Genomic DNA, 22,571 nt, shown 5'->3' with positions numbered 1-22,571 from the left:
CTTCTGCGCCTCGCTGTGCCCCCATAACACAAGTAATGTCCACATGTGGGGGGTCTCTGCACTCAGGAGAAATTGTAGAACAAATTTTATGGTGAGTTTTCTCTTTTTATCTTTTGGAAATGTGTCAATTTTAGGGCTAAATGAACGTATAACCGACAAAATTTGACCATTCTAAATTTCACCGCCATTTTGATTCAATTACTATGAAGATCTCAAGGGGTTAACAATCTTTGTAAATGCTGTTTCTGATAGTTTGAGGGGTGCAGATTTGAAAATGGGTTGGTTATATAGGGGGTTTTGTTGGTAAATATGTAAAATTTCAAACAGTATTTATCCCCAAAATAGTCAATTCCGAAAATACGGAAAATCGCTATTCGATTTGTAGGCCGCGTGACGTCAAAATAAATTATCCAAACATTTCAAAAATTATGAAAATGTAAAGTAGACAAATGGGAAATGTTATTATGCAAGTTATTTAGGTGGTAAATTTATCTGCCTGAAAACGCGGTGATTTTGAATTTCGAAAATGGCAAATTTTTCTAAAAATTCATAATTTTTTTCTTTTTTTTTGCAAATAAACATAAAACTTATCAGCCAAAATTTACCACTAAAATGAAGTACAACATGTGGGGAAAAAACATTCTCAGAATCGCTTTGATAAGTAACAGTGTTCAAAAGTTATAACCATATAAAGAGACGCAGGTCAAATTTCAAAAAAAAGTTGCGAGCCTTAACCTGCAAACAGGCTGCGTCCTTAAGGGGTTAAAATCCCTTCTAAATAATAAGAGAATTTTATGGTTACATGAAGTATATTTTTGCATTTAATATTATGATTTAATAATCATAATAAAAAAGAATAATTCCCTTTTTGTAAAGAAAAGACACTGATCTTTCTCCTTCTGGGGATTTAATTGCAATTATGATATTGCTATATTTGGATATATTAAATTATCTTTCCTTGGATATATTAAGCTTTATATTTTAATTTTATGATTATTACTGAAGTAGAAATTCCAGGTCTCAAAGGAGCTATGTTATTAAAGATATATAATACGGTAATAAAGTCAGAAGAATTATTGTTACTCTTGTGTAGATAGTTATATGTTTGTAGTTTATTTTCCTGCCAAGTGTACACCACCATAAACTAGTTCAATTTTATTCAAGAGGAGAATGGTAAACGAAGGGAAAAGTGGCAGTAAAAATTAACTTTTATTCTTTATTTTTCTAAAAAAGATAATACTCTTTATTAAATTGAATTATTAAAGTGAAATTGATTAAAATAAAAAAACTGATAGGGAAAGTTTTGGTGATATTCATCCTCTTCATGCAAGTATAGACCCCTATAATTTAATTTGCATGTGATCCCCTAAATTGAGGGATTCATAAGAGGGTTGGTTGAATTCTTATTCCACCATTCTTTATAATAGCAACTTCATATAATAAGTAACCTTAGTTATCTTTGTGCTATGCTTTTTTTGTTCAGAGATCAATTATCTGTACACACATCAATAAAGAAACAATGTTGCATATTGTTGTACTCGGTGTGTCTGTTCATTCACATACACACTGGGTCAATTAACACTTAGCGGAGTGCGATGTGAGATCTTTCAATTAGACGTCACAAGCATATATGTGATGTTTCCATTAGATGTTACAGGCATATATGTAGACTTTGTTACTTATAGCACTGTCTGATCACCATTTATTAGGATCTCTTTTATTTCTTTGTTATTGTAACTCTATTCACTTTACTTGCATGGGTCTCAGCGGTCTAGTATGATCGCATGCCACGGAGCTCTCAAGCTTAGTTAATGTGTCAGGTAGTCACAAATGTGCGCTCAAAGATTATATCTGTACTGTGAGACGCTATAGCGCTTCACTTGTTGTCCCACACTGGCGCGTTATATGCCGGCAGAAAGTTACCATGCGTGTGTCGCGTGGTGACAGAAGAGCGCTTTCTCCAACTTATACTATAAAGTGCTGTAGCGCTTCAATCTTTTCCCCGCTTTAGCAGGGGTTTGTAGCCACTATCAAAGGCTCCTGACACTGGTTACTCCTATTACAGAGTTGCTATCTATCCCTCATTATAATTAGTAGAACTTTCCTTACTAAACCCTAAGGCCGTTTCGCCGCCATAATGCGGCTTCATCTAGATGAAGAGCTCCGCGGCATGCGATCATACTAGACCTCTGAGACCCATGCAAGTATGCAAGTAGACTTACAATAACAAAGAAATAAAAGAGATCCTAATAAATGGTGATCAAACAGTGCTATAAGTAACAAAATCTACATATATGCCTGTGACGTCTAATTGAAAGATCTCACATCGCACTCCGCTAAGTGTTAATTGACCCAGTGTGTATGTGAAGAAACAGACACACCGAGTACAACGATATGCAACATTGTTTCTTTATTGATGTGTGTACAGATAATTGATCTCTGAACAAAAAAAACATAGCACAAAGATAACTAAGGTTACTTATTATATGAAGTTGCTATCATAAAGAATGGTGGAATAAGAATTCAACCAACCCTCTTATGAATCCCTCAATTTAGGGGATCACATTCAAATTAAATTATAGGGGTCTATACTTGCATGTAGGGGAAGAATATCCCCAAAACTTTCCCTATCAGTTTTTTGATTTTAATAAATTTCACTTAATTTAATAAAGAGTATTATCTTTTTTAGAAAAATAAAGAATAAAAGTTAATTTTTACTGCCACTTTTCCCTTCTTTTCCCATTCTCCTCTTGAATAAAATTTTACTAAAGATATACACTCACCGGCCACTTTGTTAGGTACACCTGTCCAACTGCTCGTTAACACTTAATTTCTAATCAGCCAATCACATGGCGGCAGCTCAGTGCATTTAGGCATGTAGACATGGTCAAGACAATCTCCTGCAGTTCAAACCGAGCATCAGTATGGGGAAGAAAGGTGATTTGAGTGCCTTTGAACATGGCATGGTTGTTGGTGCCAGAAGGGCTGGTCTGAGTATTTCAGAAACTGCTGATCTACTGGATTTTCACGCACAACCATCTCTAGGGTTTACAGAGAATGGTCCGAAAAAGAAAAAACATCCAGTGAGCGGCAGTTCTGTGGGCGGAAATGCCTTGTTGATGCCAGAGGTCAGAGGAGAATGGGCAGACTGGTTCGAGCTGATAGAAAGGCAACAGTGACTCAAATCGCCACCTGCTACAACCAAGGTAGGCAGAAGAGCATCTTTGAACGCACAGTACGTCGAACTTTGAGGCAGATGAGCTACAGCAGCAGAAGACCACACCGGGTGCCACTCCTTTCAGCTAAGAACAGGAAACTGAGGCTACAATTTGCACAAGCTCATCGAGATTGGACAGTAGAAGATTGGAAAAACGTTGCCTGGTCTGATGAGTCTCGATTTCTGCTGCGACATTCGGATGGTAGGGTCAGAATTTGGCGTCAACAACATGAAAGCATGGATCCATCCTGCCTTGTATCAACGTTTCAGGCTGGTGGTGGTGGTGTCATGGTGTGGGGAATATTTTCTTGGCACTCTTTGGGCCCCTTGGTACCAATTGAGCATCGCCGCAGCCTACCTGAGTATTGTTGCTGACCATGTCCATCCCTTTATGACCACAATGTACCCAACATCTGATGGCTACTTTCAGCAGGATAATGCGCCATGTCATAAAGCTGGAATCATCTCAGACTGGTTTCTTGAACATGACAATGAGTTCACTGTACTCAAATGGCCTCCACAGTCACCAGATCTCAATCCAATAGAGCATCTTTGGGATGTGGTGGAATGGGAGATTCGCATCATGGATGTGCAGCCGGCAAATCTGCGGCAACTGTGTGATGCCATCATGTCAATATGGACCAAAATCTCTGATGAATGCTTCCAGCACCTTGTTGAATCTATGCCACGAAGAATTGAGACAGTTCTGAAGGCAAAAGGGGGTCCAACCCGTTACTAGCATGGTGTACCTAATAAAGTGGCCGGTGAGTGTATATATATATATATTATACATGACAAATTGGTCCCTGTCCCCTTGGTCTCACAATCTAAACAACCTACCAGTATTATCAGTATGTTTTGGTGTGTGGGAGGAAACCGGAGTACCCAGAGGAAACCCACGCAAACACGGATGAGAACATACAAACTCTTTGCAGATGTTGACCTGGGTGGGATTTGAACCCAGGCCTCCAGCGCTGCAAGGCATATATATATATATACTCACTTCAGTTTAAAATACAGTACATATACTAAAACTTTTTCATTTTCAATTTATATAATTCTGAAGCCTGCCAAATACATAAAATATGAAATATGAAAGAAATGAGTATTATTTAGTGCTGTCCTGTACATTGTACTCAAGTTACATCAGATGAAAATACAAAAGACTCTGGGTTTTAAGGGAACCTGTCATGAGGAGCCCTTTTTCTGGCTCCCCATAGAGAAAAGTGTGCACATTGGTCTAACCTGCCTTGATGTTATTACCTTCAGACTCTGCTACATACAGTAAAGCAGAGGAGCATGGAAAGGTGAGTATCTGTTTTTATTATTTTGTCAAAGAACCAGCAGAAAACTGCCGCAAAGGTATGCTTTGAGCATTAGCGTTAACCCCTTATATACGAGACAAATGTTCCTGCTCCCCAATGACTGCATTGAAGTTGCCTGATGCCTCTCACATATCAGTTCTTGCTTGCAGGATGAAGCTAACTGATACCAACTGAGCATGCGTCAGAATCCTAAGGCTTTTACACCACAAAAATAATAATAATTATAATAATTCCTTTATTGTTATAGCTCACACAGATTACGCAGCGCTACACAGAGTTTGCCTAATCAGTCCCTGTCCCCAATGGGACTCTGAATCTAATCGTTTGGCTCACAATATAATACATTAGTATTGCAGTGCAGTGACATGGACAAGTGATCAGAAAGCTTGTTCAAGTCTAACCATGGAAGAAAGTAAAAAAAAAATGAAAACAGTTGTTAAAAAAGTGTTTTAATAAAAATAAAGTAAAGTTCCCAAAACATCACTTCTACATACAAACACAAATTTGCCCCAATCCCCCATATATTTGGTATTGCTGTGTCTATAACAATCTGTACTATTTATCTGAAGCATTATAAGACCTGTATGTTGAACACTTTAAAAAAAATCTTTGAAGAACTTGCCAAAAACTATGTATTTTCAATAAATCCTGTTACAAATGTTCTAAATTGATACATGCCCCAAATTGATACCTACTGAAAAGAACAACTCCTCACACAAAAATAAATCCCCAACCAGCCGTGTCAATGGAAATATACGACGAAATTTATGACGATAGATGACTATACTAAAACAAATGAGATTTTCTCCAAGATAGTTTTTACTCAGTCAAATTGGGCAAATAGAGAAACATATACAATGAAAGGCCAAAAAAAGCTTAAAATCCAAAACAAAAATGATGATGATGATGATTTTCTTTTCCTCCATCAAGAAAAAAGTTACTAAAATTTCATCAATAAGATATCGATGCCCCAAAATGAAGTATCTGTAAAGTGCATCTTTTCCTGTAAAAAGTAAGCCCTCATATGTCCACATTGCCAAAAATAATAACTTTTTATAGCCTGCACAATATAACAATGCAAATCTGCTCTGCAATGACATTCCTACACTTCAATGCCCTGTCATGTACCCATATAGCAGTTTACCACCACATCTGGGATATTGTGGTGGTAAAGAAGAAATTGTGTTTTAAAATTTGCATTGCATTTTGGCATTTTAGCCATTGTGAATGTGTTAATTTCATTTAAACTGCTGTGAAACTTTTCAGCAAAATAGAGTACAGTTTAAAACTTTAATTTTTATTAATAAACAATTTAAAAAGAACGTATACCGACCGCATTCATATAGTGAACCGCGTCAAAAAACACGTATAGGGTATTTTGACATAGAAAAGTTTTATGCTGTGGGATTATTTCCTGCACTCTTATTTCATACAGTGCAACTACAAAAAACGCCCTACATACCCGAAATCACAGTGGTCGTGGGTCAACAACATAGGGTAGATCTTACCGGTTTTGTAGTGGTGCATTTACACTCCCACAGGTAGTGGATCTGGATTCAGACCATGGGTTTGGTCATCCATCTTTCAAAGGGTACCAGCAGATGCAAATGTAATGCTCTTTTCCCTATGTCCCCTTATAGCTCCCGCCCTAACAAGGGCGGTTCCAAAGAACTGTCCCTAAAAGATCAGTTGCATCTCCCTTCCCTGACGCGTTTCCACATAACTTGTTTCATCAGAGGGATCGTTAGGAGTGCTCTGAAAGTTAAACATGTTCAAAAATGGGATCAGTCAAAATGTAGAAAATTTTTTTTCTAAACATAAAGATCCAATAGAGATAAGGTTTATAGGCTTAAAAAGCTTACCGAATACCATGGTGAAGTGGCGTGTGACGCCGGCTCACCTTGTGCAGGCTTATTTAAACCCCATGGTCCCGCCCTCAGCGTGTGCCGCTGCTTACTGTGGTCATGGTGACTCGACGCTTCCCTGGTATCGTCGAAGCCTTTTTGTCATGTGACCGGATGTGCGTCACAACTTCCGGAATGTCCAGGACTGGGATGTTTACGTTGTCATGGTGAGAGAGCAGTTCTCCCCTGTTACAGATATGAGATGCGATCGAGAGCATTTGTAAATGGTATCTTCAAGTTTTCTCTTAACGGGGATCGAGCGGAGCAGGTGTCTCTACATAGACTACAAAGATATGCAGAATAGAGAGATATATTGTGATTTCTTACAAGGGTCTATACTTGCATGTTATCACTCCTATACATCTAAATTTTAAAAAATCTAAATTTTTAAAAGCCAAAACAGTTATCACGAGAACGATGAAAACATTCGTAAGCTGGGGAAGAAAACATACAGGGGATTACCTAAATCTGACAGTCATAAAGTCAGTATGCATGTAATTCCCCCATAAATTACTGTGGTCTTTTATAAAAAGCAGGCATAATGCAACTGTAAATTGAGGCCTTTTGGGGCCACTGTATCTAAGTTGTAAATCCACCTTGCCTCCTTTTGGAGGACCCGTCTGTTCCAGTCGCCCCCTCTCTCGGGAACTGGGATTCTTTCAATCCCTATGAATCTCAGAACTGAGGGTGCCCCCCATGGGCTAAGTGCACATGGCGGGCGATTGGGGTGTCTCTTTCTTTCTCTATATGCCCCAGATGGGCTCCCACTCTTCTCCGAAATTCCTGGATTGTCTTTCCAATATATTCCATCCCACAGATACAGGTTGGTTTATAAATGACTCCAGCAGATTTGCAGTTAATGAAGTTTTTTATTTAGTATGTTCTATGGGTATTGTTTCCATAAAACGTTTTTCCTGTATCTATGAAAGGACAGGCAATACATACGCCACATCCGGCACCCATTTGGTTTGCGGTCTAGCCAGGTGTTTGGCGGGGGAGGTGGGGTGAAGTGGCTGTGGACCACTCTATCACGGATTGATCTGCCCCGTCTGGTCTTTGTGCCAGTACGTCTCTGAGGTCTGGGTCCATAAGTAAAATGGGCCAATGCTTATTTAAGATGTCTCTTGCCTCTTTTGTATTATTTTTGCATCAGTTTCCTCCTTTTTATTTTCCCCACTCAACAACGCGTGCCTAGGTTTGCTACATGCGTATTTGTAGGCGGTTTTTAGACTTGCGTCCGGATAGCCCATCTCTTTGAATCTAGTTCTCAAATCATCAGCACATTTCTTGAAGTCGCTTTTGTTGCTACAATTTCTTTTCATACGTAGATATTGGCCTTTTGGTATGCCTCTACGCTGGGCTATCGGATGATAGCTGTCCCAGTGTAGGAGTGCGTTCGTTGAGGTGGGCTTCCTATAGACAGATGTCTCTAGGACTCCCCTCTTACCCCTCTTAATCAGCACATCTAGAAATGGTAAAGTCTCATAATGTATTTCACACATAAAATGCAATCCTATTTCATTAGTGTCCAGTTGTTTAACCAAATGACGGAAAGATTCAGGATCCCCCTTCCAGAGGATGAATATATCGTCTATATAGCGTAAAGACAGCTTGATACCTCCGATACCCGTTGGTGGGTTATCTTCAAATATACACATACTCTCCCACCAGCCCAGGAGCAGGCACACTCAGAAGAAATTGTGTTTCAAAATTTGCAGTGCATTTTGGCATTTTAGCCATTGTGAATGTGTTACTTTAATTTAAACTGCTGTGAAACACTTAAAGTGTGGCAGGCTTAGAGGTTGTGGATCCTCTGAACCACTGCGGACGATGGCACAAGCCACTACCTGGGGCCGGAGTCTAAGTGGCAACCGGTTTTCACCAGAGCCCGCCGCAAAGCGGGTTGGACTTGCTGCGGCGTGGTACCACCAGGTCGTTCCACAGGCGTGACTTGTCCGCCGTGGCAGCCAAGGTCGAGGTACAGAATCGGCAGGTAATCTCGTAGTCGGGGTTAGGCAGGAGGTCAGGACGGGCAGCACAGGTTCGTAGTCAGAGTCGTAGCAACAGGTCAGGACAGGTGGCAAAGGAGCGTAGTCAGAAACGGAACCGGGGTCACAACAGGAAATCTCAAGAACAGCACAAGGCATCAAATACAGCTTTCTCTAGGGCGCAAGGCACAAAGATACGGCAAGGGTAACAGGAAGAGGCAGGGTTAAATAGTTTAAGTGGGAAAGACCAGCGCCAATTAGTGGCGTGCTGGCCCTTTAAATTTGCAGAACCTGCCGCGCGCGCGTCCCCGACAGCCGAAGGGGACGGAGCATCCGCGGACGGAGCCGATGCCGGCGGGACAGGAGCCGGGACCCATGAGTGGCGCTTGCGGCGTGCTGGCGGGGAACCGAAGGCACGGGTGAGCCCGCGACGGGGATCGCGGGACCACCCGTGACAGTACCCCCCCCTTCGGCCTCCCCCTTTTCCTGGGCTGGAGGAATCTCTGCAGGAGGTCCTGGTCCAGGATATTGTCCTCGGGCTCCCAGGATCTCTCCTCCGGCCCGAACCCCTTCCAGTCAACCAAGAAGAACCGCTTACCCCTCACTGTCTTGGCATCAAGGATCTCCTTTACCTCATAGATGTCAGAGGAGTCGGCCACAGGAGCAGGAGGAGACAGCTGTCGGGAAAAGCGGTTCAAGATGACAGGCTTGAGCAGGGAGACATGGAAGGAGTTCGGGATGCGCATGGTGGGAGGAAGGCGCAGCTTATAGGAGACTGGATTGATGCGATGCATCACCTCGAAGGGACCCAGGAAACGAGGACCGAGCTTGTAGCCAGGAATTTTAAGCCGGACGTATTTGGAGGACAGCCAAACCTTGTCACCAGGAGAGAGGAAGGGGGGGAGGCCTGCGTCTTTTATCGGCTTGAAATTTTGTTTGAGTAGAAGCCTGTAATAAGGAATGGCGGGTCTGCTCCCAGATGGTTTTTAAGTCCTGTACCAACTCCTCAACAGCAGGAACATCAGAAGCCACGGGTAGAGGTAGAGGTGGGCGAGGATGGAGTCCATAGTTGACAAAAAATTGAGTGGAGCCTGCTGATGCAGAGTCCAAGGAGTTGTAGGAGAACTCCGCCCAAGGCAACAGAGTGGACCAATCGTCCTGACGGGCAGAAACAAAGTGGCGTAGATAGCAGCCCAAAGTCTGGTTAACTCTCTCCACCTGCCCGTTCGACTGGGGATGATAGGCGGAAGAGAAGTCCAACTTCACCTGTAGTTGGCTACAGAGAGAACGCCAAAATTTCGAGACAAACTGTACTCGTGGAAGTCCATGGAGTCGGGAGATGTGGTGAAAGAACTGGTCGGCAAGACATGGAGCAGCTGGCAAACCTGGCAGAGGAATAAAATGGGCCATCTTAGAGAACCGGTCAGTCACCACCCAGATGACGGTATTGCCTGAAGAAGACGGTAGATCCGTGATGAAATCCATAGCAATATGAGTCCATGGACAGCTGGATATCGGCAACGGCAGAAGAAGACCAGCAGGCTTAAGACGTGGAGGCTTATTCCGGGCACAGGAAGTACAGGCACCCACAAAATCCCGGACATCCCTGGCCAGGTCTGGCCACCAGTAGAATCGGGTAATGAGGGCGATAGAACGCTGCACCCCAGGATGCCCAGCCACACGAGAGCAATGTCCCCAAGACAGAATTCTCCTCCGTAGCGCAGGTCGTACGTATGTCTTGCCAGGAGGTAATAGACGAAGATCCACTGGCGCGGCCAGTACAAGTTGGTCAGGAGAGATGACATGACGAGGAACCGGTTCTTCCCCAATGACATCCGAGGCACGAGAAAGGGCGTCAGACTTGATGTTTTTCTCGGCCGGGGTAGCGGGAGCCACTGGAGTGGCCTCAGGAACCTGTTGTTGCTGGGTGGCCAGCAGCTGCTGCAGCATGGCGGTAACCTGTTCCAGCTGTTGGCGTTGAGCGACAATCTCTCGGGATTGTTGACCCACGATGGCAGCCAGAGTCGGCCGAGTAGGAAGCGGCACCTCAGCGGGATCCATGGCCGGATCTTACTGTCAGGCTTAGAGGTTGTGGATCCTCTGAACCACTGCGGACGATGGCACAAGCCACTACCTGGGACCGGAGTCTAAGTGGCACCCGGTTTTCACCAGAGCCCGCCGCAAACAGGGTTGGACTTGCTGCGGCATGGTACCACCAGGTCGTTCCACAGGCGTGACTTGTCCGCCGTGGCAGCCAAGGTCGAGGTACAGAATCGGCAGGCAATCTTGTAGTTGGGGTCAGGCAGGAGGTCAGGACGGGCAGCACAGGTTCGTAGTCAGAGTCGTAGCAACAGGTCAGGACAGGCGGCAAAGGAGCATAGTCAGAAACGGAACCGGGGTCACAACAGGAAATCTCAAGAACAGCACAAGGCATCAAATACAGCTTTCTCTAGGGCGCAAGGCACAAAGATCCGGCAAGGGTAACAGGAAGAGGCAGGGTTAAATAGCTTAAGGGGGAAAGACCAGCGCCAATTAGTGGCGTGCTGGCCCTTTAAATTTGCAGAACCTGCCGCGCGCACCCTAGCTGTCGGGGACGCGCGCGCACAGCCGAAGGGGACGGAGCAGCCGCGGACGGAGCCGATGCCAGCGGGACAGGACCCGAGAGTGGCGCTTGCGGCGCGCTGGCGGGTGACCGAAGGCACGGGTGAGCCCGCGACCCGCGACGGGAATCGCGGGACCACCCGTGACAAAGTGGTTCATTTAAAAAAAATAAAAAATTTACATACATTGAGAGGTACAGTTTCTATAATGGGATATTTTATGGGGTTTTACTATTATTTAATCCACTCAAAGTCACATGAAAGCTGACCTGGTTCCTGAAAATGAGAAAAAGTGTATAAGTTCTAAGCCTCCTATCATCCTAAAATAAATAGATGATGCATACAAACATGCCAACATACAGCAGCCATTCAGGAAATATTAGTTATTCCAGAATTTTAAAAATAGAACATTTTTTAGAATGTTCGCCAAATTTCCATTTTTTACATTCATAAAGGCAACTTCAACTTACATGAAGTACAATGTATGATGAGAAAAAAAATCACCTGGATATGTTAAAACCACATAAACTGACACATTTCTGATTTGAAAAAAGGACCATGTCAGAATTGTTATCAAGGGGTTAAAGAGAATGGGAATGGGCCAAAACAGTTTTTAGGGATAAATAATTTATAACAACAATTTCTTCTATATCCCACAACTAAATCTTGACCCCCTTCAACTTACAATTTATACATTTTTTCATTCTAGTGGTCAGTCCAAAAACTACCTAGTACCTATTAAGGTAGATCCGGTGGCAGGTTCATCTAATGTATAGTAGGAAAAGGCCTTTTTATGGCTAATCCTTTAGACCACTGTAACTTTGATAATCTTTTATTACCCTAATATGCAAATTTCTGAAAAAAGAGGCTACTGGATCGTGATGTAGTCAGTCCACGCCCCAGTAGCTTCTTTCGATACTCCTACCAAGACAACTTCAGCAGCTCCTCATAGACTATCTATGCAGAGCTGGCGGCTGCACGGTCAGAACTCTGTCTACATGTGCAGAACTCCAGGTTTGCAGTCACTGAAGATGTCTTGGTAGGAAGACCGAGAGAGGCAACTGGGGCATGGAGTAGCCATGCCATGTAGTGTCAGCTCTGTAGCCTATTTTGGAAATTTGCATATTAGGGTAATAAAAGATTATAAAAGTTACGGGGGTCTAGGGCGACTACTATACTAAAAGAGTTATCCTACTATACATAAGATGAACCTGCCACCGGACCTACATTAATAGGTAGATCCATGATGGTTGGTTTCCATTAAGGAAATACAGCATAACTAGAAAAGTCAATAAGATTGAAAAGTAGGGGAACATCTGAAAGAATTTGGGGAGGAAAAGAAAGTCCTGTGTGAGCACATATAGTTAATTCAAAAACAAACAAGCTTAAAAGGGATTCTTCTTTTATTGCCTTTATTTGAAATATATATATATATATTTGACATATGCATTATTCTGTACAGTGGCCATCCTTATGCATGTTACAGAAGAAGATATTGCCATTGAATATGTTGTAATGATATCTTCACCTAGGAAAATGGGTAAGGCTAAGAATAGGATACTTTACATTGTTAAAGTACCGTATGTACTCGTGTATAAGCCGAGTTTTTCAGCACAAAAAATGTGCTGAAAAACCTCACCTCGGCTTATACACGAGTCAATTAAAAAAATTTAATACCCACCCTCCGGTGCCCGGATCCACCGGCGGCAGCTCCCGATCCCGAAGTTCAGCATATTAAATAAATGAACTTAGTTCTCACCTTCCGGCTATACTCACCCCCGACACTCGTGCCGGCTCCCGATCCTCGGCGGTGGCTCTTGATCCCCACGGTGGCTGTCTTCTATCTTCTCTTGCCGGCGGAGTCGCGTCCACGCTCACTATGGTGCGGCGTGTGACGTCATCAGCGGCAATACCGCCGCATCATAGTGAGCACCGCCGAGAAGATCGGGATCGAGAGCCACTGCCGAGGATCGGGAGCTGGTGCCGAGGATCGGGGGTGAGTATCGCTGGAAGGTGAGAATTAAGTTTATTTTTTTTAATGTGCTCAACATACAGGGGCGCAGGCTGGCTGTATACATAGGGGGCAGGCTGGCTGTATACATTAGGGGGCGGCTGGTTGTATACCTCTTGGGGCTGGCTGTATACTACACATTCGGCTTATACTCGAGTCAATAGGTTTTCCCAGTTTTTGGTGGTAAAATTAGGGGTCTCGGCTTATACTCGGGTCGGCTTATACTCGAGTAAATATGGTAATATCTAAATGCTTTGCATCCTCAGTTTCCCCTTTTTTTAAAATCTACCATATATACTCGAGTATAAGCCGACCCGAGTATAAGCCGAGACCCCTAATTTTACAACTGCCAAAAAGAGGATTTGCAAATGAGCATTATGGTTAATTTTTTATATTGTCTTAATTTTTACCTTATTTTCAGCTTTTACCAATATCAAGATCTCTTTCAGAGATTTCCTGCTAATATAGTATCTATTACACAGCACAGACTATACATTTCATGTAACTGTTTCACTGCAGGTTTCTACTACTTATTCCATTCCGCATGCTCCTCCACGTGATGAAAGCTGCTGGGCTAGTCACCATATAGATCTTGTATGTACACTATGCAGCGTTCAGTAGATTCACTTGAAGAAGTCTCTCTTACTGCTAAGTCTTACTGCTAAATTATTTAATGAGAAAACACAAGGCATCTATGAGCTGCCTAAAGGGGAGATACAGGAGGAGATCATTTTTGCTCACATCACTGCTGCTGTAGAAGATTTTTGACTCTGGAAAGAAAAGGGCAAGTTCCAGGGGGGATCCAATCCTCCAATTGCAGCCCGGGGTCCAGGGCATGCCCCAGATCTGCCCAATGTCTTCCGCAGACCGGGCTCTGCCTCCAGACAGAACCTAACTGTAACACTGTGTTACATAAAACAGTGTAATTCATCTGTATTGCACTGCGTTATATGAATAAGACCTTGAACAAGCAACCGGAGGATTGCTTGTTCAAGCCAACCTGTAACAAAAAAAACTCGAAAATTTGCCAAAAATGTACATTTTTCATAAAATCCCTTCACAAAAATGTTCTTAAAAGCGATAAAAAAAAGTTATGGACCAAATTGATACCACTGAAAAGAACAACTCACCACATAAAAAACCAGCTCTGTCAACCGAAAAATACTAAAGTTATGTCTTCGAAAAGGTGGTAATACGGAAAATAAATGGATTTTCTATATATTAGTTTTTCTTCTGTAAACTTGTACAAAAATCTAAAATACTGTATAAATAAGGTATCACCGTAATTCTAGCGATCTATAAAATAATGTAATGTAGATGATGTACTATTTTTAAGGTATGGTGAAAAAAAAATACACATTTAAGTTAATAAAGTTAATAAAATCTCATCAATAAACTAAAGACCCACTAAAATTAAGTATTTGTAAAGTGCATCTAATCTTGCAGAAAATAAGCCCTTATATGTCCACAGCCTTTACAAAGTGACAATTCAAATCTGCTCTGAGTGGTGCATTTTCTATTCAATGCCATGGCATGTCCCGTTACAGCAGATTACCACCACTTATGGGGTATTCGCATTGTCGGAAAAATTGGAAATGAAACTGTGTGGAGCGTTTTAGTATTTTATCCTTTGAGAATGTGTACATTTTTTGAAAAGTACATTAACTTTGCCAAAAAAATAAAGGGTTAACAAACTTCATAAAAGTGGTTTTACATACATTGAGGTCTGTAGTTTCTAAAATGTTGTAATTTGCTATTATTTAGGTCCCTCAAAGAGACTTGAAAGCTAAGCAGGTCTCTCAAAGGTATGATTTAGCATTTATTATGAAAACGGGAATAATCGCACCTAAAGTTCTAAGCCTCATAACATTTTACAATAATGAGGGGATTATAAAAAACCATAAAGTTGACATTCGGTAAACAATAATGGATTATAACATAGACGGTTTGGCGGTAGCCTAAGGCCCAAACCTTCTAGGGCACCCCTGGCCACCCACCAAATTTATACTTCACTCATGAAATTCTTGTACATCTGTTCCTGCTCTCAGTACATAAGTATACATTTCAGGAAGGTCCTCCACAGGTCCTGAAACCACAGATTAAAAGCAGGCATATGGGATGCATCCTCCATTCCCCATGAAGTATGATTCTAGTACAATATGTTGGAAGTGAATTCCAGACTTGTAGGGGCTATAATATTCACACAGCCCAGGGCCCTGGGCTCTTAATCCGCCTTTGGCATTAAATGTTAGTTATAAAGTTATTTTAGTGTTATGATTATGTGTCAAAAAAGTAGAAAATTTTGAATTTCGAAAATCAAGAATTTTTACAGATTTTCACCAAATATCATTTTTTTTCCATCAATAAATGCAAAACATATCACCCAAAAATTTTCAACTAACACGAAGTACAATATGTCAAGAGAAAACAGTCTCAAAATCGCCTGGATATGACGAAGCGTTCCAAAGTTATAACCACTTATAGTGACACATGGCGGCAAGAGGTTAAAAGAGGGAATTTTATATGATAATTTGATAAAAATCATTATATCAGAGTATCATTATATAACGCTTTGAACTGTGTCAGCATTGTTTAAGTCATGACTTGCTAAGGTTTCTTATTTTAAGAAATAAAAGCAGATCATATCTCCATTTGTGTCCATGTTTGCTTGGTGACCAACGGCATTAATATCCAAGAGAGATAAATTAGACCACTAAACAGCCCTAAAAAGAAGATTTGTGCAAAACCTGTCATTCATGTTTGGCCATTGTCTGGCCAGGACTTACATGATGTGGTTTGAACAATTGAAATGTGCGGTAGTTAATAAGAATGTTTCTATCCTTTTATTTAACTCAGAAGTGATCAGAAACAATGACGAACATTCATAATGTACCTTTCTCATGGTAGATTCAAAGCACGGTACTTTTATATAATATCCAAACTCATCTACTAGTTCAAGGATAGCTGAAAATTAAATAAAGTATAGAGACGGGAGAAAGGAAAAATGCTTCTAATTTTGAACAATATGGGGCACTTTTACTTAAAACAGTGCTAAAAACTGCTGTACTATATGCAGTGTTGTGTGCAGAGGGAGCCAGAATGGATGATTTGTGGCGCCCGTTCCTCATGAATCTGACCCCCTCTGCACTGCTCCACTTTTTTTTGGTGCAGCTCTAACATGGGGCGTGAAACACACTTCGTTAAAATCTTCATGATACATGTGTCGCATGGTCAGACTATGCACTGTAATGCCCCCTTCAGTGACGAAATTTGTGTTGCGTGTAGAATAGTGCAATTGCGACACAAATGTGGTGAGGACTCATTTTAGATACATGTGCAATCAGTTTACAGATAACAGAATGTGCAAAGTCTGCCAGTAAACTGGCGCAGGCACCTTAGTAAATGTGCCCCAATGTATATGTTGCCCAAAAATAGTGCTTATCTATAGACAAAGTGGGGCCCTTGCCCACAAAAGTCCACATGCAGGTAGAATAGGGGGCCCTGGGCAAATTCCCAGTCAAGATCACAGGCTTCGGTTCAGAATGGGAGCTTGCTGGTTCACACTGGTCCGTCCTCTGACAGCTCCCTGCCCTCCAAAACCTGAGTTGATTTTAGCTGCCACCACTTGTCATATGTAATGATGACGAGACACCCTGCATTGAATATGCCCAAATACAATATTACACTTTATATTTGAGTAATAAATTTAGGAAACGCGTCTACCCAATAATTGGAATAGTTAGAAAACAAGAAGAGACCTGGATGGAATAAGTAGAGAAAAGCATGTGGTCCAAAAATATATTTTATGCCACATATTTCTTTGATGTCTATCGCAAGATGGGGGTTTCTAGATGTGGTCTCAGCTAAACAGGAGATCACCTTTTACTGACCTCATTAATGGATGTTCATAGCATCCCCCATTAGGTCATTAAGTTATACAATAGGATCTGTTTCCTTTGAATACTGGTTTTATTGCCCAAGCCTCCTGGCCTGCTTTTAGACAAGTAGAAAGATTTCAAGGGAAGGGTATCTACCTTAATCTTCATAATTTTGATGTTTCCCTATCTTTAGCACCACAATACATATAAGTAGTTTTGTTGATCGAAGTATGTCAGTGAATTAGATCAAGGATGCAGGAACCTTAAAACATAAGAGTAACGTTTGCAAGCTTATCACTTAACCCTGGCTCATTCTTGTATATTTTCTTTTTATCATGCACAATTTATCTTTTGTAGCTTTCCTCTCTCCCACACATTCACAATTGGAGCCTTTTCTCCATATTGTTATGCTTTTTCTTCTACAAAGCGCTGCAGCCTACAAATCCTTTCCTCCCACATACTCACATCAACTTGTGCTGTTCTACCCTCCATTTGCTCTGAACATATTATGTTATGCACAGTATTATCTCATGCTGTCCAATATCTCTTTTTTCCTATCTCCATTTGTTCACATTTTCATCTTCAAAGTGACTCATTCCTGTACATATGGACGTTCTATGAATATGCATAGATACATGGGTTCTAAGAACACTACGTGCTAAATGAAAAGACCGTTTGCCTAGACTCTGCTTTTATCCAGTCGGATGTTTCTTTTCTTTTAGAAAAGCCCAGAGTTAAAATAGTTTCTTAATACGAGCTGTACAGATGAGCGGATTGGTTGAAATTCAGGTTTGTTGGGTTTGTCAGAATTTTGAAACAAAACTTTGAGCTGAACTTTGAGGCAAAGACAAACCCCATTGAAGTCTATAGGGAACCTGGATTGTAACACCCAAAAATCACTGTAAAATGGGGCTAGTAAGACCACTATGGGCTAGGAAAGGTACTTGTAATAATAACATAACATTAAAAAATACAAATAAATAATTAAAAAAAATGATAATATTACACTACCAATATGATCATTGATATCGTCAGTGCTACCATCCCCATCCTTTGCATGCTAGAAAAAACAACTCAGGCCATGACAGAGGATGTAATGGTGGCAAAAGAGAAAGCAGTGGAGCAAGAGGTGTCAGGCTAGTGCACACATGACTTGCAGGGTGGTTAGTTGGCCGCAACATCCACCAGTACCACCTTCGGATACTGCACTTAGCACCAGGCAGCAAGCACACATATCCTGATAATGGGTATCATTCTCATTACATTTTTGGGTTGGTATACTGGATATGTGGCCTGTGCTCACACTCTATGCCTTAAAGGTTCTGGCCTACCGGGGATTTCATCACCAACAAGAGAATCAGCCTATACCCAGCCAATGTAGACCTTTCATTAAGATGAACCTGGCATGAATTCCATGGATTTTGGCTGTTCCAGTGCGTTTTTAAAGTGAGTGACTGTTTAAAGTGTTGCTTACCTCTTCCACTACACCAGCACATCCACCTACAACTTCTCCTCCTCGCCCTTGACCTTTGACGCTTGCCTAAAATTATAATTTTATTTGTTTTAAATTTTTCTTATTTCTTTAATGGCAGTGAGAGGAAGGGCACAATTTTTCCCATTGCATTTTTTATGGCAGTGAGCAGCAGGGGCCTGGATATTCACAATGGGGCTTATTTACTAAGGGTCGCGGATCGCACTTTCGTTGGACCGTTCATGGTTTTCAGGATTTGTGCAGCTTTGACAGGTATTTAACAGGGGATTGTGGTGCAGCTGCACTGGATTGTGGTGCAGCTGTTGCACTGGCTTTCATGCAACAGAAATGGGGGGGGGGGCATCAGACGATCCGACGGAATCGGAATGAGTGCAGGATTTAATTTTCAATTTATGTCGCAAAACAATGCACTTACATACACCAGGAAGAAGGAGGTGAACTCTGTCGGACCTGAGTGGGGAAACGACACATTCAGGATATCGGGCGCGCGATCTTAGTGAATCGCGGCAGAGTGCATGATCGTCAGACAATGCTCTTTGGATGAACTCCAGCGGCTGGGTAATTAAATGTGCCCATTGCGTCTTTTATGACAGTGAGAGAAAAGGCCAGTTTTTCCAATAACAGCGAGGAATCAGTAACGCTTGTATCAGCATGTAACACAGTATATAACCCTCTCTGTAGTGTGGATGTAGCTCGATTGTTTGGCCGTTTGGTAACCAAAAATGATCCACATGATAAATTTTACTGCAGAACTTAATGAAAGTTATCGGTCACCAAGGAATAAAAAAATCGGCCCAGAAAACGGCATAAAAACATTTGAAGTAATAAAAAAGCAACAAAAAAATGTGGAGTTGTATGGCCAGTACATTGGGTCAAAGACCAGTATGGATGCAAGCCTCCAACAATCCCCATCCGAATAAATGTAACAGATGAAAATCCAGAAAGAAGCAGAGAGGCAGCACTCTCTCTGCTTTTTTCTGGATAAACATTTTAGGTGTTACTGCACACTGTACACTGACAGGAGCACCTTTATAATCAAGGTATTACTTGACGCTATTCACAGAACTTTTATGATTTTATTCCATATGGCCAATTTTAGGCACTTTTTTGACTTGTACGGAAGAGGGTGTGGCCTCAGAAAAATGGGGCATTATTTTTCATGAAAATGTCACCGTGCCAAATGGAGCAGACAACAGGTAGAATTAGCATGACAACTCCTTTAAAAGAGTGGTTCTGTAGGTGGTGACCACATACTGTTTCTCTATTCTCATCCTTTTTGGTTGTAGTTTTGCTCACTTTGCCTTTTGTCATTGCTCTCACCCCTAGCATGATGCGTGTGTCTACAACCCACAGAAGTGGCTTAGGTAGTGCAGTTCCAGGATGACACTTCAATGGGAGCTGTGGCAAGATGTTTAGCTGTGTTTGTCAAAACCGTGTAGAGCGCATGGAGCAGATACCAGCAGTCAGGCCAATACATGAGGACATGTGAAGGGGGCTAGGAGGAGCAGTGCCACAGCCCTGCAAAATGACTTTAAGCAGGTCACTAATATCCATTTGTCTACTTAACCCCTTAACTCTGAAACCACTTTTCAGCTTCCTGACACGGGCAAAAAATTTTCAAATCTGACATGTCACTATAAGTGGTTATAAATACGGAACACTTTAACATATCCAAGTGATTTTGAAATTGTTTTCTCTTGACACTTCACGTTAGTTGAAAAATTTTGGTGGCATGTTTTGCATTTATGACAAAATCAGATATTTGGTGAAAATTAAAAAAAAATTCTTTATTTTCAAAATTCAAAATGTTCTACTTTTTTCACATATAGTCATAACAGTGAAAAAAATAATAACTAACATTCACCGAATGTCTACTTTATGTGGACATTGTTTTTATGCATACTCTCATTTTTGTAAGATGTTATGGGGCTTTGAACGTTAGGTGCGATTTTTAAAATTTTCATAAAAATCACGCTTTTGAGGGACCTGCTCAGGTTTCAGGTCACTTTGAGAGGCCTAAATAAAAGTAAAACCCCATAAATTACCCCATTATAGAAACTTCACCCCTCAATGTACGTAAAACAACTTTTATGAAGTTTGTTAACCCTTTAATTGTTTTACAGGGGTTAAAACAAAATCGGATGTAATTTTGAAATTTACATTTTTTTTGGCTAAATGAATGTGTTTATCATAAAATGTACAAATTCTCAGTGGATAAAATAACAAAACGCTCCACAAAGTTCAATATCCAATTTCTCCTGAGTATAACCTGCTGTATGGGCACACGCCAGGGCATTGAAGGGAAGCTGCGCCATTCAGAGCAGATTATGCATTGCACTAAAATACTATATTATCTTTATTCTATAGATCACTACGATTACTTCATTTATGTAGTTTTTATATATTTCTACAATTTTACTGGAAAAAAAATAAATATAAAGAAAATCTCGTTTGTTGTCATCTTTTCAGAGACATAACTTTAAATTTTTTGGTTGACAGAGCTGGTTTAGAGCTTATTTCTTTACGTGTTGAGTTTTCCTTTTCAGTGGTTCTATTCTGGTGCACATAGCTTCTTTTGATTTTGTGAAGGGATTTTATGAAAAATGTACATTTTTGGCGAATTTTTCAGGTTTTGTTTTTATAGCGTTCACCGAGCTGTGCATGCTCAGTGTGTTACAGCCAGGTTCAGCTAGAAGGCAGGATCCGTTCCCAGAAGACGATCGCGCAGCCCCGGCACTGGCAGACCCTGGGGATGCCATTCGGGCATTGGCCCCCTGATAAACGTCGATCGCGGGTGTTAGAGGCAGGTGTCAGCTATAATATAGAGCTGTTCAGGAGCTGGTGCCAGAAGCTTGACGTAATAGTACTGCAAAATGCGGGAACGCACCTCCCGCCATGCAATACTACTACGTAAAATTTTGGGTTAAACTGTCCAGTGTGAAAGAGTCTGGAGACGCTGTGGAGAACGTTATGCTGCCTGTAACATCCTCAAGCATGACCATTTTGGCAGTAGGACAATAACAGTGTTGGGAAGCATTTCTTTAGAGGACTGTGCAGCCCTCTCTGTGCTTGCCAGAGGTAACCTGACTGCCACAAGGTACCACAATGAGAGCCATAGAGCCATTGTGAGACCATATGCTGGTGCAGTGGGCCCTGTTGCATGACAATGCTGGGCCTCATGTGGCTGTAGTATGTAAGCTGTTCCTACATGCTATGGACTAGCCTGCTCATTACCCATACCTGAATCCAATCAAGCACATCTGGGACATCATGTTCACCAACGCTTTAATCGAGATCTGAGGAGAGATTCCTCAGGATCATATGGAGTGGTGTAACTGGAGTCGTTTGGGCCCGTAGCGAAAGTCCTAATTCAGCCGTTTTCCTTTTCCACAGTATTAGAAAGCGTTGATTTATCAACAATGCAGAAAAAGGACCACAAATTGTGCAGCCAGATCATGGGCCCCTATAGAGTCTTGTGAATGGGGCCTATAGAGTCTTGTGAATGGGGCTGGTGACACATGTGCTTGAGTCAGTGTGGAATCTTTGCAGTGGACATGTATATTCTTGTAGGTTATTTGCTAGTTATACCACTGCAGTTAACAAACAGTAATTATGCTAAGGCTTCATGTCTAGAGATGAGCGGACCCCTTGTCCGCGTTCAGGCCCAGCCGAGTGTACCGACTTGGCGGCTAGTCCGTCTACACTGGCCAATAATAGCCATGATTAGCTGCTATGGAAGTCAATTTTCCGGACTAGCTGTTTGACTGCCTATATATCTGGGTTTCATGGCCAAAACCGAATGCCGACATGGGGTCCACTCATCTCTATTCACAACAGAATTCACATGAAGTATTTGAAATGCATTTCAAAACACACTTCAAACACATCTGAAAAAAGGCACAAAAAATGAGTATTGCAAGTAGCAACATGTGCTATTATCATTAATCCTCTACACAAGCGCGCTTGCTGCTGCTAGTGATGGCTGCCGCGGATGCCGGCTCCTTTCCTTATCAGACCTGTGCACTGCAAGGGGGCCATGCAGTTGAAAACAACAGCATAGTCCCCTCGTCCTCGGTCCTACAATGCAGTAGAAAGCCGAGACAGAGCAGGGACAGCTGATTCTCTTGGGGCCTGGTCACGGTTGCACAATTTTTAT

The 22,571-nt window shown here is 41.8% G+C and overlaps 1 protein-coding gene across 2 annotated transcripts in view; it reads left to right on the top strand.

Annotated features, from left to right (window-relative positions):
* SCAF8 (SR-related CTD associated factor 8) overlaps positions 1–22,571 on the top strand; it is a 142,339-nt gene that overhangs the window by 101,492 nt on the left and 18,276 nt on the right. The window lies entirely within an intron of this gene.

This window comes from Engystomops pustulosus, chromosome 3 (assembly GCF_040894005.1).
Source record: "Engystomops pustulosus chromosome 3, aEngPut4.maternal, whole genome shotgun sequence".
NCBI classification, from domain to species: domain Eukaryota; kingdom Metazoa; phylum Chordata; class Amphibia; order Anura; family Leptodactylidae; genus Engystomops; species Engystomops pustulosus.
This window is presented reverse-complemented; position numbering and strand designations above follow the sequence as displayed.